General features: G+C 48.0%; 1 protein-coding gene across 3 annotated transcripts in view; it reads left to right on the top strand.

The window, feature by feature from the left end:
- TBXAS1 (thromboxane A synthase 1) overlaps positions 1-10654 on the top strand; it is a 542795-nt gene that overhangs the window by 49231 nt on the left and 482910 nt on the right. Inside the window, exon 1 of one of the 3 annotated variants that reach the window (XM_086952949.1) lies at positions 6511-6651. The exons of the other annotated variants lie outside the window; for them this stretch is intronic. The gene's annotated coding sequence lies outside the window, so the exon portion shown is untranslated. Of the gene's footprint in view, positions 1-6510; positions 6652-10654 lie in introns of those variants that run through there. 3 annotated transcript variants of the gene reach the window in all.

Below are 10654 nucleotides of genomic sequence, written 5' to 3'. Positions count from 1 at the left end.
TCCGGCCCCACCTCTGCACAGCAGTGGGCTCAGACAGCCTCCCTTTGTATTTCTTATTGCATAGCACGAGCTCGACTCACGGGTGTTGGAGCACTTTGTCTGGGCACTGGTTGCATTGCACAGGAACACATCGGTTTTGTAGGCATGAGCAGATACAGTGGTTTGCCTGGAGTCACAGAATGCTGGGTCGTCGCCAGGACTCGAGCCTTGTCCCCGGCAACAAATTCAGAGCTCTGACCGTTACGCCACACCCTCTCCAAGCGTGCATGAAAGAGAGCATTATACAGCATACTAATTTTATTTTACAATTTTATACAGCACAAACTCGGTTCGGGGGCAATTTAGATGAGCATCACACCTTTTGCAATATCTAGGGCTCTTAATGTTTGAGTGATGTGTACCCTTGCAATCCCGTTTAAGTGGTCTACCCTGGATATAGAACACTATGTATAATTTTACCCGCTACAACTTACATTCTCCGAATACTTGCTGACTCAGAAAGCCTTCTCCCACTATACTCCTAAACACTGCATGAAAAAGGCATTAGTTTACTGTCGCTGGATTCCTTTCCTTTCTTTCTTCAGAGGGACCTACTTCTTGGCTTCCATCCTCTGCATACTTTCTATTTCTGAGAATAGTAGTTTAATTAACTAATAGTCTTCTCTCAGTCTCTTGCCTGTCTTCCTCAATCCTTCTGATTGTATTTCTGTAATTGGCTGCCTCCCCTCTTTAAATCCCTACCCCGGTAATCTAACATTAACTCATCACTGCCAGCCTATCTATCCCACTAAGCATTCACCAGTAACCACAGCCCCCACTAATGATCACACTTTCCTGGTATTAATACAGAACACAGTGACTGGATTACATGGATGCAATTTATCTTGAGAGCACATTACAATTCACAATAACCAACAATAACCACTAACCTTGGGTCCCGGAGTAGCGTGATACATGCCGTAAGAGCTTTGACTCCTCGTCAGGGGTTGTAAGCGCTAAATAAATCCAATGACAATCTCCCTAGCTCAACAGTGGCCATCAACGATATGCCGGGTTGGCTTAGAGTAAAAGGGTATAGTTAGCAGCAGACATTAGGTGATGAGGGTCATTCAACAAGCAGGTGCTACCCAGTTCCTGATTCCTACAATGGATGCTCTCTCTTGACTCCTGCCTGCGTTGCTCAATATAACAAAAATGCCTTATCATCCGTGTCGACCAAAACCGGCATTAATGGCTACAACTGCTCGCTTGCACCTCAAGAGCTGTCAGCAACTGAGTGATCAACTCTGAAACCTGTACTCTGCACCTTGCGGTTATGACCCAGACCATTCTGGACCACTGCCCATACTAAAGACCCGGGGAGCGTGAGACTGGAGAGCCCGTAGGAACAGCGACCATGGACCCAGAAAGCCATCATTCCAATTCGCTGAAAAGGAAACCGAGAGCTCTCAAGTTCCCCTTTCCAATGTGTAACAGCTCATCCATTCCATTCTGGGACATCTAGTTCTGGGTTTATGGTGGATTAAAAAAGGACTATAAATCCCAGCATGCAACGAAAAAGACACCAATGGATGAGCTACTTGTGCATGGAACCGAGTACCGTGAGAGCTCTGGAGATGCAGGGACACAAGGCATGGGAACAGGGATACTGGGCCAAGTGCCACCGTAAAGGAACAGAGTTGGCCACCTAATCAACCACTTCCTTCTGATATTTTCTGTTATAGAAGACCTACACCACAAAACAAACCACCCACACAATCGCGAACTCAGCTCCTATGGAAAGGCAACAACTGAACAGTGTAGAATGAAGTCTGACATGATTCCAAACAGGCTTCACCAACCAGATCCAGTGTTAGGGTGGTGTGACCGGTCCCACCGCACCGGGCGCTGAGTTCAATGGGCGCTGTGTTTTAAAATTTCTCACATGATTAGAAGCACCTGTGCAGAGTGTCCGGCAATTTTCTAGCAGAAAACTGGTGATAAATGTACCTGCTGGAGAGAGATCATAGTTTTATCTAGTGTCACCTTTAACTGATAGCACAGAGGGTTAAAATGCCTGCTTCATAGAATGTGTATCAGGCCGTTGAAAGAATTGTATTTTATGCAGATAGCTCAGTGAGTTACTGTTTTTGTCACAAAGCTCCTTTTATTACTGGTTATGTGATCTGTGTATTTTTCGCATGCTAATCACCCGTAAGGGTATCCAGGCGCTTGAGGTAGGTGCGCGAGGCCTACCCCAGCAGGCGTACTCGAAGAGCCAGGTCTTCAGCTCCTTGACGAACTCAAGAAGGGAGGTGGAAGCTCTGATGTGTTGAGGGAGGTTGTTCTAGGCTTTAGAAGCCAGATATGAGAAGGTGCGACCCCCAATACTACTTTTGTGAAGGGGTGGGGTCTGTGCTAGTCAGTGGCATAACAAAACTGGAGGTGGTCCCCTGCAAAGTAAAGGGAGATCCCTCCCCCCTGGAGCCAGTCAGGATCTCTCAGGCCAGGGTAAGGTTCTGAGGGAGCCTCCTGGAGCTCAGGCCCCCCTGCACTACGGGGGCTGCAGGGGCCTGTTATGACACTGGTGCTAGTGCAAGCCCGGTAGAGTGGAAGTGTCTGGAAGGTTGGTGGAAAGGAATATGGCAGCTATGGTAGGCAGGGCCAGTGTGATGTAAAGTGCTCTAACACTCTACACTGGTATGGGGAATGCTATATAACAAATGAAACATGTGAGAGAGAGGCTATTGAGAGATGAGGGAAACTGTTAGAGGTGGTGGTGAGGGAATTCATGGAGAAGGAGGTCATTGGGGAGTGCCAAAAACCTCTGTCGCACTGGGTAGTCAGAAGAGATCGCTGATCGTGCATCAAACAATACATACAGGGGTGAGGCCCTACCACTGTAGTGGATGTGAAAGAAGCTTCAGTCTAAAGCACAATCTCCCTTTATGTGCCTTCTCTCAGCACCGAATTGCAAAGCACCGAATTGCAATTGTTTGCCGGTGTGCGTGTTGGGACTTTCCTTAAGCAGAAGTCTAGTGTTCTACATTTGTTTTCCTCCTTTTTTCACCTCCCTTTCTCCTTTCTCTTCCCAGTCTTTCCTTGTGCCCTCTTGATAGCTCTCCACTTGAGGTCTCCTTCTGTCTCTCTCCCGTATGTAACTCCGTTTTGTGCCCTCCTCTCTTATACGTGGCAACATTTGACAAGGCCGGCTCTAGGGCGGTGCGATCAGTGCCACGGCACCGGGCGCTGACTTGGGGTGGCAGCGTCATTTTTTGTTATGGTATTAACATTTTAACCCTTTCGCTGCGGCGGCTATTCCGCCGCAGCGCTAAAGGGGCGGGGCGGCCGCGCGGCCGCCGCATGCTGGTGACAGAACCGCTCCGACACCAGCTACAGTTGCGTTGTGCTGGTGACGGAGCGGTTCCGTCATGACCCACCCCGCTCATTAAACCTGCCGCGCAGGCGCGAAATCAGCGCCGCGGCTGCCGGGCCATGACGGAACCGCTTCGTCATCAGCACAGCTCAACTGTAGCTGATGACGGAGCGGTTCCGTCATCAGCAGGGGAGGGGTTAAAAGCATCTGCTGCCCCATTCCTGGCCTCTAGCAATTTTCAGGCAGCAATTAAAATGTAAAGATAACTCTGGTGATTAATCGTTTGCCTGGAAAGAGACCGGAGGTTTGTCTCGTGGAATTTTTGAATCATCATAAGGTAGCGCAGACGGCTAATATGCCTGCTGCTTAGAACGTGTACCATGTCGATAAATAAGGGCATATAATGTAAATAGCTCAGTGGGTTACTGGTTCTGTAAAAGAGCTGTTTTTGTTACTTGTAGTTTGTAAGTCAAAATCCTAAAATAGAAAATCGAGATATTAACTTTCATCAAAGAGCTGCATGCAAACGGCAATGTATATGTTAGAGCTATATGTTTTTTTGCACAGTCTTTCATTATCCTAATCTTCGCCAAAGGTTTCATTTGGGTAGAAAACTATTCTTATTATTAAAGAGGACCCCTAACAGTGGTGTTACATTTTAAATTCTGAATTTGTGCTGTTCCAGACTTAGGACTCTTTAACTATACTTTCTACCAGTATCGATGGCATGTGACTCCTAAACTACACCTTGTAGTCCAGTCCTATGTAACATTTCCTATCCACTGAATAACACATGTATGATTGTTTCTGTGCAATGTCTGTCTGATGTAAAGCGCTCTGACACCTACACTGGTACGAGCGGCGCTTTAGAGGTAAATGAACCTGAGAGACAGTGGTGATGGAGGAAACTTGAGCGGCATTGTTAAAGGGTGCTAGTGGTGGAATCCATGGTGATGGTGGTCATTGGGGGCACCAACAAACATTGTCGCACAGAGCGCTACCAGTGTTAATGATGGCCCTGACATTCGGGGACTACCAAGAAAGAGAGTCAATGAAAAAAAAAATCAGAGGACTTACAGCCTGATTCATCAAAGACCGGTTTTGCGAGTCTTTTATAGCGATTCATAAGGAATCGCTATTACAGACTCGCAAAACGGGATTCATGTGGGAATCGCAAAATTAAATGCGATCCCTACACATTCCTTATTTGCGATTAGCAAATAGCTAATCCCAAAAAAGGAATAACTCCCCATTCATTCCTATGGGCCAAAAGGCCCATAGGAATGAATGGGGAGTATTCCTTATTTGCGATTAGCAATTTGCTAATCGCAAATAAGATAGCGATTTGAAGGGTGCCAGGGGTGTCCAACGGACACCCTGTAGCACCCCTTAAATGCACATTTAACCAGGTGTTGTGCACACACATGTCCAAAGGACATGTGTGTGTGTAACATGCAACTTAGAAAAATGCTTTTAAAAGCATTTTTCTAAGTTTTTGCTATTTACCACGAGGTTTGACCTCGCAGTAAATAGCCGGCCGAAATTGCGAATTCGCAATTTAAAAATGGATCATGAATTGCATTTAAGGAATCTAAAATAGAGATTCCTTAAATGTAATTCCTTGCAAATTTGCGAATTTGCTATTACCGATTTTTGCATTTGGGATGATGAATCCAAATGCAAAATTTGCGCTCGCAAAGAGCCAGATTCTGAGAATCTGGCCCTTTGCGAGCGCAAATCAGCTTCATGAATCTGGCGGTTAGTGCTGTTTTGCGTTATTTTGCATCAAGGGGCCTTCCATGGGTGGTGCATGGGCATTCCCAAGCACCACCCATGGGTATTGACGCAAATGCCCATCTAAAAACATGGGTAGACAGGAATTTGTGCCAAAATCTTACACCTCCTTGAGGCAGGTGTAAAAAGGAGAATTGTTTTTAATTCTCCTCATTTGTTCGACTTCCCAAGTGTGCTACACAATACAGCACATATAGAAAGTGGGAAAAACATTAAAGCATAGTTTTTTTTGCTATAAGGGACCCCTTCCAATATCAAACCTAGGCTTCAGAGGACACACACACCCTTGCACTGTGCCCCACGGGTGTGTGCATTGGCACATGGCTGCCGCACTGGAAAAGGAAACAATGTGCCATATCTTATTAGCCCTGGTTCATTTTTGTCTCTCCATTTGACGCAAGGCAGTGCAGCAACTTTGTTTCTGCGTTGCCGCACGTCGAAGAATAGAAAATCTGGGCCATAATCTCACTCACTACCTGTCACGTGACTCTCACTCACACACACTTGCTCACTCATACTCTTGCTCACTTAAACACTCTCACCTGCAAGCACGCATATAGCATACATTTAAACATATTTTTTTACTTACCACAGTTGCCAGCAAATGTCCTAAGTGTGCTTCATTTTTATTACACTTATAGTGAATAATATTATATGATAATATTCTGTTAATCACTATTAGTGTAATAAAAAAAAAACAGGCTGAGAATAATGAATGCGGTTCGTCCTCGGTGTTCCTGGCACGATGTTGCCATCTCTGAGGTCAGGGGTCGCACTGGCAGTACCAGGGTTTGCAGGGAGCAAGCCAGGGATCAAATCTGCGACCCCTAAATGACTTCATGGATCGAACTCTTCCTTTCTATAGTTTCTCGCTTCTCTCTCCCACCCAAGAAATGTATACTTCGCTCTTGCCTTAACCTGTCTGTCGTTCTTTCTTTCTTTTGGCCGCTGTTCCTGTTAGATCTACCTCCCAAGCCTTGCAGCGCCTCCTTCCCTCTTCCTTTACGCTCTCAGCCCCGCCTTGGGCTTTCTATCCCAGACCCCAGCTCCCTCTCTCCCAAGCACGGTGTGTCCCGGTGCTGTTCTCTCTTGAAAAGTTCTGTTCCCCCAGTGCCCCTCGTCCCCATTCACCAGTTACAGACCCTCTCCCGTCTCCCTCCCATCTGATTCTCGTGTCCCTTCCCTCCCTTTCCGCGTTAAACACAGCAGGCCCACCTGATTGGACAAGAGATAGCCCAGCTCCACCTTTAACAGGTAGACGCTAGAACTACCGCACTACAACTCCCGGCATACCCGCCTAATCGCTTAATAGCATGATCTGTAGGACAGGCCTTCTGGGAGATGATGTTCAGAAACGAGATACCTTTCCCTCAAGCAATTTTCAGAACAGGGGCATTAGATTACAGTCTCCCAGACAGACCTCACTTGAAACGCTGCTATCTGAGCTTCACTCGGTTTGACGTCAAAGAGGATCTCATTGGGGACAGGGGAAACGTTCACAGGTAAGGGGGTAATGTGAGAAGAGGGTGGTCATACAGGCGAGGGGTTGTAGTTCCATCCCTGCACAGTGCACGCCCTATGCTCGTGCTGTGCAAGGAAGCGATCCACCCCTTAGTCCGTTTCACAAACCTCTTTGTGTTTTAGTGTACAGTACATGTGTGTTTATTTAAAACTAGCCAGTGCTGGGAGCCGGAGCACGCGGCGCCTGGTGCTCTTGCCTAGACTATTAATCTTAATTATCACCCAGTTGTGTTTTTTTTTAGCAATTACACTATTTTTGCACGTGATACAGTGTATTTTTAATTACTTCTCTTTAGAAGTGCAGGAGAAAACCAGGTGGAGTATATTTTCACTTAAGTAATAGCTGCAAGCTTTATGAAACAAACTTTTTAAAGTATGCTTTGAATTAGTTGCTAAGGGTTCCTATGTCATCTTTGTCCAAATGAGTCAGTCTTGTATTTTATCACAAGCACTTTGAAAACTGGAGCTGTTTTTGTGCTTTCTTACAATGTTAAAAGCGAAACTACAGGTCCCAGCATTCTACCAACCTTTGGCTAAAACGATCGGACTGAATGAAGGCGTCACACATGACAGATATTGGTATAGGGCAAACGTGGCATTTATGCTTTTAATAGCATATTTGAAAACAATATGTTAAAATCTCATTTGTGATGGCACACATGAGCTGGGAAAGTTGCTGTAAAGTATTCAAGTGCCTAGAAACCCTTGTTGCACTCCATCACGCAACCTGCTCCCTTTGTGCGCTGTATGGGCCACCAGGAGACATTCACGGGTGCTTTGTGTAGGGTGACCTTATTAATCTTAACATTATTATTAGGCGCTCAAAGAACATACTTTTTCCCCAGTTTTTTTTTATTTCTGTTGCGCATTTTGAAAATTACGGTAAATACTAAAGCGTTTCTGTGTGTTCGTTTTTCTGTAGGCACTGAGTGAGCCCGAGTTTAATCACTGATTCCCCGATGCCCACGCTGTGTGATCCTGTGCAAATTAATTTCCCCCATCCGTCCCCGCTTTCATCAGGGTGGCGAATGGAGTATAAAAGAAAGGTGGCATTTTGGGTGCACAAGTTTTGTTTCCGTAATTCACCTGCGCTGGCCGCTGCGAGGGAGGCGGGTTGGGAGCGGTCACCCCAGTGCCTGGAGTGATGGAATGTGCGCCAAGTGCGGTTGCGTCAGCTGGGGTTCGAGCAGGAGATGAAAGCAATGCATGACTAGGGAAGGGAATGCCATGACATGATTCCAGACGGTACACTTCGCTTTTTTTCCCACCAACAATTATTCGCAGCGAACTCCCAGCCAGCCCCCACAGCTCGCTGCCTCCTTTCACCTTCTCGTTTTTAGGTCTCGCCTGTCGATGCGCATGCGCATCGAGCAAGGCGAGAGTATTGCGAGTTATCCACACTTTATCTGCACTGCAAGGAATCGTGGCGATTCCTTGCAGTGCCCGTGACTTTTAAGGTCAATGCGCATGCGCATTAAGCTTATGCGCATGCGCATTGACCTTAAAAGTCACGGGCGCGTGCATGTCCCCTCTCCGCCCCCTCCCCCGTTCCGCCCCCTCCCCTGTTCCGCCCCCTCCCCTTCCCGCCGTGTCGCATTTCTCCTCCCCCCTCCCCTCTCTTCCCTCCGGCTTGTTTGTTGATTTGACCCGCTCCGCCCCCTCCCCTTCCCGCCGTGTCGCATTTCTCCTCCCCCCTCCCCTCTCTTCCCTCCGGCTTGTTGGAGCTGTGTACACACTCATTTCCTTCTGTCCACGTTTGATTCCATTTCGAAACAGCACATACATTTACACATACAAAGCATCTTATTTAAGCAGTCCCCTGGCACACATTTCCATATCTTCTGCTTGTGAGCAACGTTCTTGTTTGTTTATTTTACCCTTTTCCCATCTCTACCCGGTCGGAATCTCTTCCTCCTCTTCTCTCCTTCTGGAAGGGCCTCTCTCCGATGCCTTTCTCTTCTCTCTGTCTCGCCTCTTACCTACCCCGCTCGTCTCTACCGTTCTCGCCTGTGTCTCACACTCTCTCTCTCACACACACACACACGCACACACACACAGACTCTCCCTCTCTCTCGCTGCCTGTTTGCATGAACAATCCTTATTCCCCGAGCATGCTCCGTCTATTTATAGCGGGCTCCTCCCCCGGTTCTATTTCAGTCTTGCTGGGCCTTGCAGGCTGGTTGTTTGGCAGTAGCAGGGAGAGCCCTGGATGCCGGCCTCTACGTGCTTGTCTGGCGGTGAAGCCCCTGTTCGGTGGGGGCCCTCGCAGTGCCGCCTAAGGATGGCTCTTTGATATCCCCCCCCCCTCCCGCCCCGCCATCATGCCACACACACATCCCAGGCCTTCGCCAGTGGGAGGGACGATGCCCATCTAGATCCACCCACGGTGTCGCAGGATCTTGCCGTGGCAGTGACTTAGTGTCTGTCTGCACACAGCTGGACTACGCACCAGGGCAGCGCAGTCATGTCCCACCTTGTCTCTATCTCTTACTCGTGCTTCATGTGTCTTCCCCTCTTTTCTGTGTCTCCTACCTTTTCCTTTCCATTGTCTTTCTCTGTTTGCCGCCTTCTTAGCCTCTTTCTCGTCATTGTTCTCTTTGTCCTTTATTCCTGTTCTCTGTGTCGTGGTGCGTGCAGACGTGATCCCCGAGTGGATAGGAAGGTAAGACGAAACACACCCCCTGACTGATACAACGTGCAGGCATTGCGTGAAATACACTGACATCCTGATGTTTCGTTCTAACTTTGTATTGTGGCATGCAAGACGCGCTCGTGTGGGATCCTTTGCTGTGACTACACTGAAGCGCGTGTCCTTTTCATCTCTCATCCTCCTATGCTCACCTCACATGCCCCCCTCTGCTGCCCTCTGTGGTTCACTCTTGTGTCCTTCTCCCCATGCTTACTGTTCTGTCATGAGCTTTTCTCCCCTACACCGTGCTGCTATCACTCCTCACACTCTGCCTTCTTCCTTTCATCATGTGCTTCTCTTGCCGCCCCTGTGTTGCCCCCCACCCCTGTGTTAGTCTACCTTGTGCACTGATTTCATCACCAGCTCTCCCCTCTCGGCCCCCTCCCCTGCCCGCCGTGTCGCAATTCTCCTCCCCCTCCCCGCTGCTTGGGCCTCCACCTCGGTTGGGAGCTTGACATCCCCCACTCCCAGCACGTCGTGCTTGTACTTGCTCACAAACTGCTCCATTTGCTTCACCTCGCCGGGGGACAACTCGTGGCATTTCGAGGGGTCCTAGTCGTGAGCTGGCAGCTGCTTCGCCAACTGTTTCTTCCTGTACTGCACGCCACCCGAGCAGGCCACCGGCAAGAGGGTGAAGGTGGAAAGTGCTCACAAGCCAGCGATGTTAAATGAATTACGTCAATTGTATTACATTACTGCAGTATAGTGCTTTCCAATCCTTTGAACGGCCAAAGTGTGTAATAAGCCAGCAGACTGCAACAAAGTGTGTTCTAGTACAAAATAACAAACAGCCACTGAAATTCAAGAGGTCTACGACTTGAGCGTGTTTCTATTAACGGAAATACAGAAATGTCATTCCCACACTCCAAATGCAGAAAGAGTACAGCAGAGTGACCTAACCGCACCTCAACATTAAAAACACAAATTCATTCATTCTCGCTCTCTCTCTCTCTCATATATTCACTCTCATTCTCTCTCTCCCTCCCTCTCTCCTTAAAGCTCTAGCCCGACCTAATACTTCGGGGACAACACTGTTATCCTGGGCTATCAGTTTAACTCCAGAAGGTTAAATTTGCTCGGTAGACCTGCAAAAAAACTGTGTGCTTACAAACAGGACACATCTCAGTATTTAGAAGGCTGCTGATTTTATTTTAAGCCAGCATTTAAGGTGTATTCAGAGCATGGGGAAAAATTCAAAGCCAAATCCACGCAACGCCACTCACTCACCCACGCAACGCCACTCACCCACGCAACGCCACTCACCCACGCAACGCCACTCACCCACGCAACCCCAC

The sequence above is a fragment of the Lissotriton vulgaris genome, chromosome 1_2 (assembly GCF_964263255.1).
Source record: "Lissotriton vulgaris chromosome 1_2, aLisVul1.2, whole genome shotgun sequence".
NCBI lineage: Eukaryota > Metazoa > Chordata > Amphibia > Caudata > Salamandridae > Lissotriton > Lissotriton vulgaris.
This window is presented reverse-complemented; position numbering and strand designations above follow the sequence as displayed.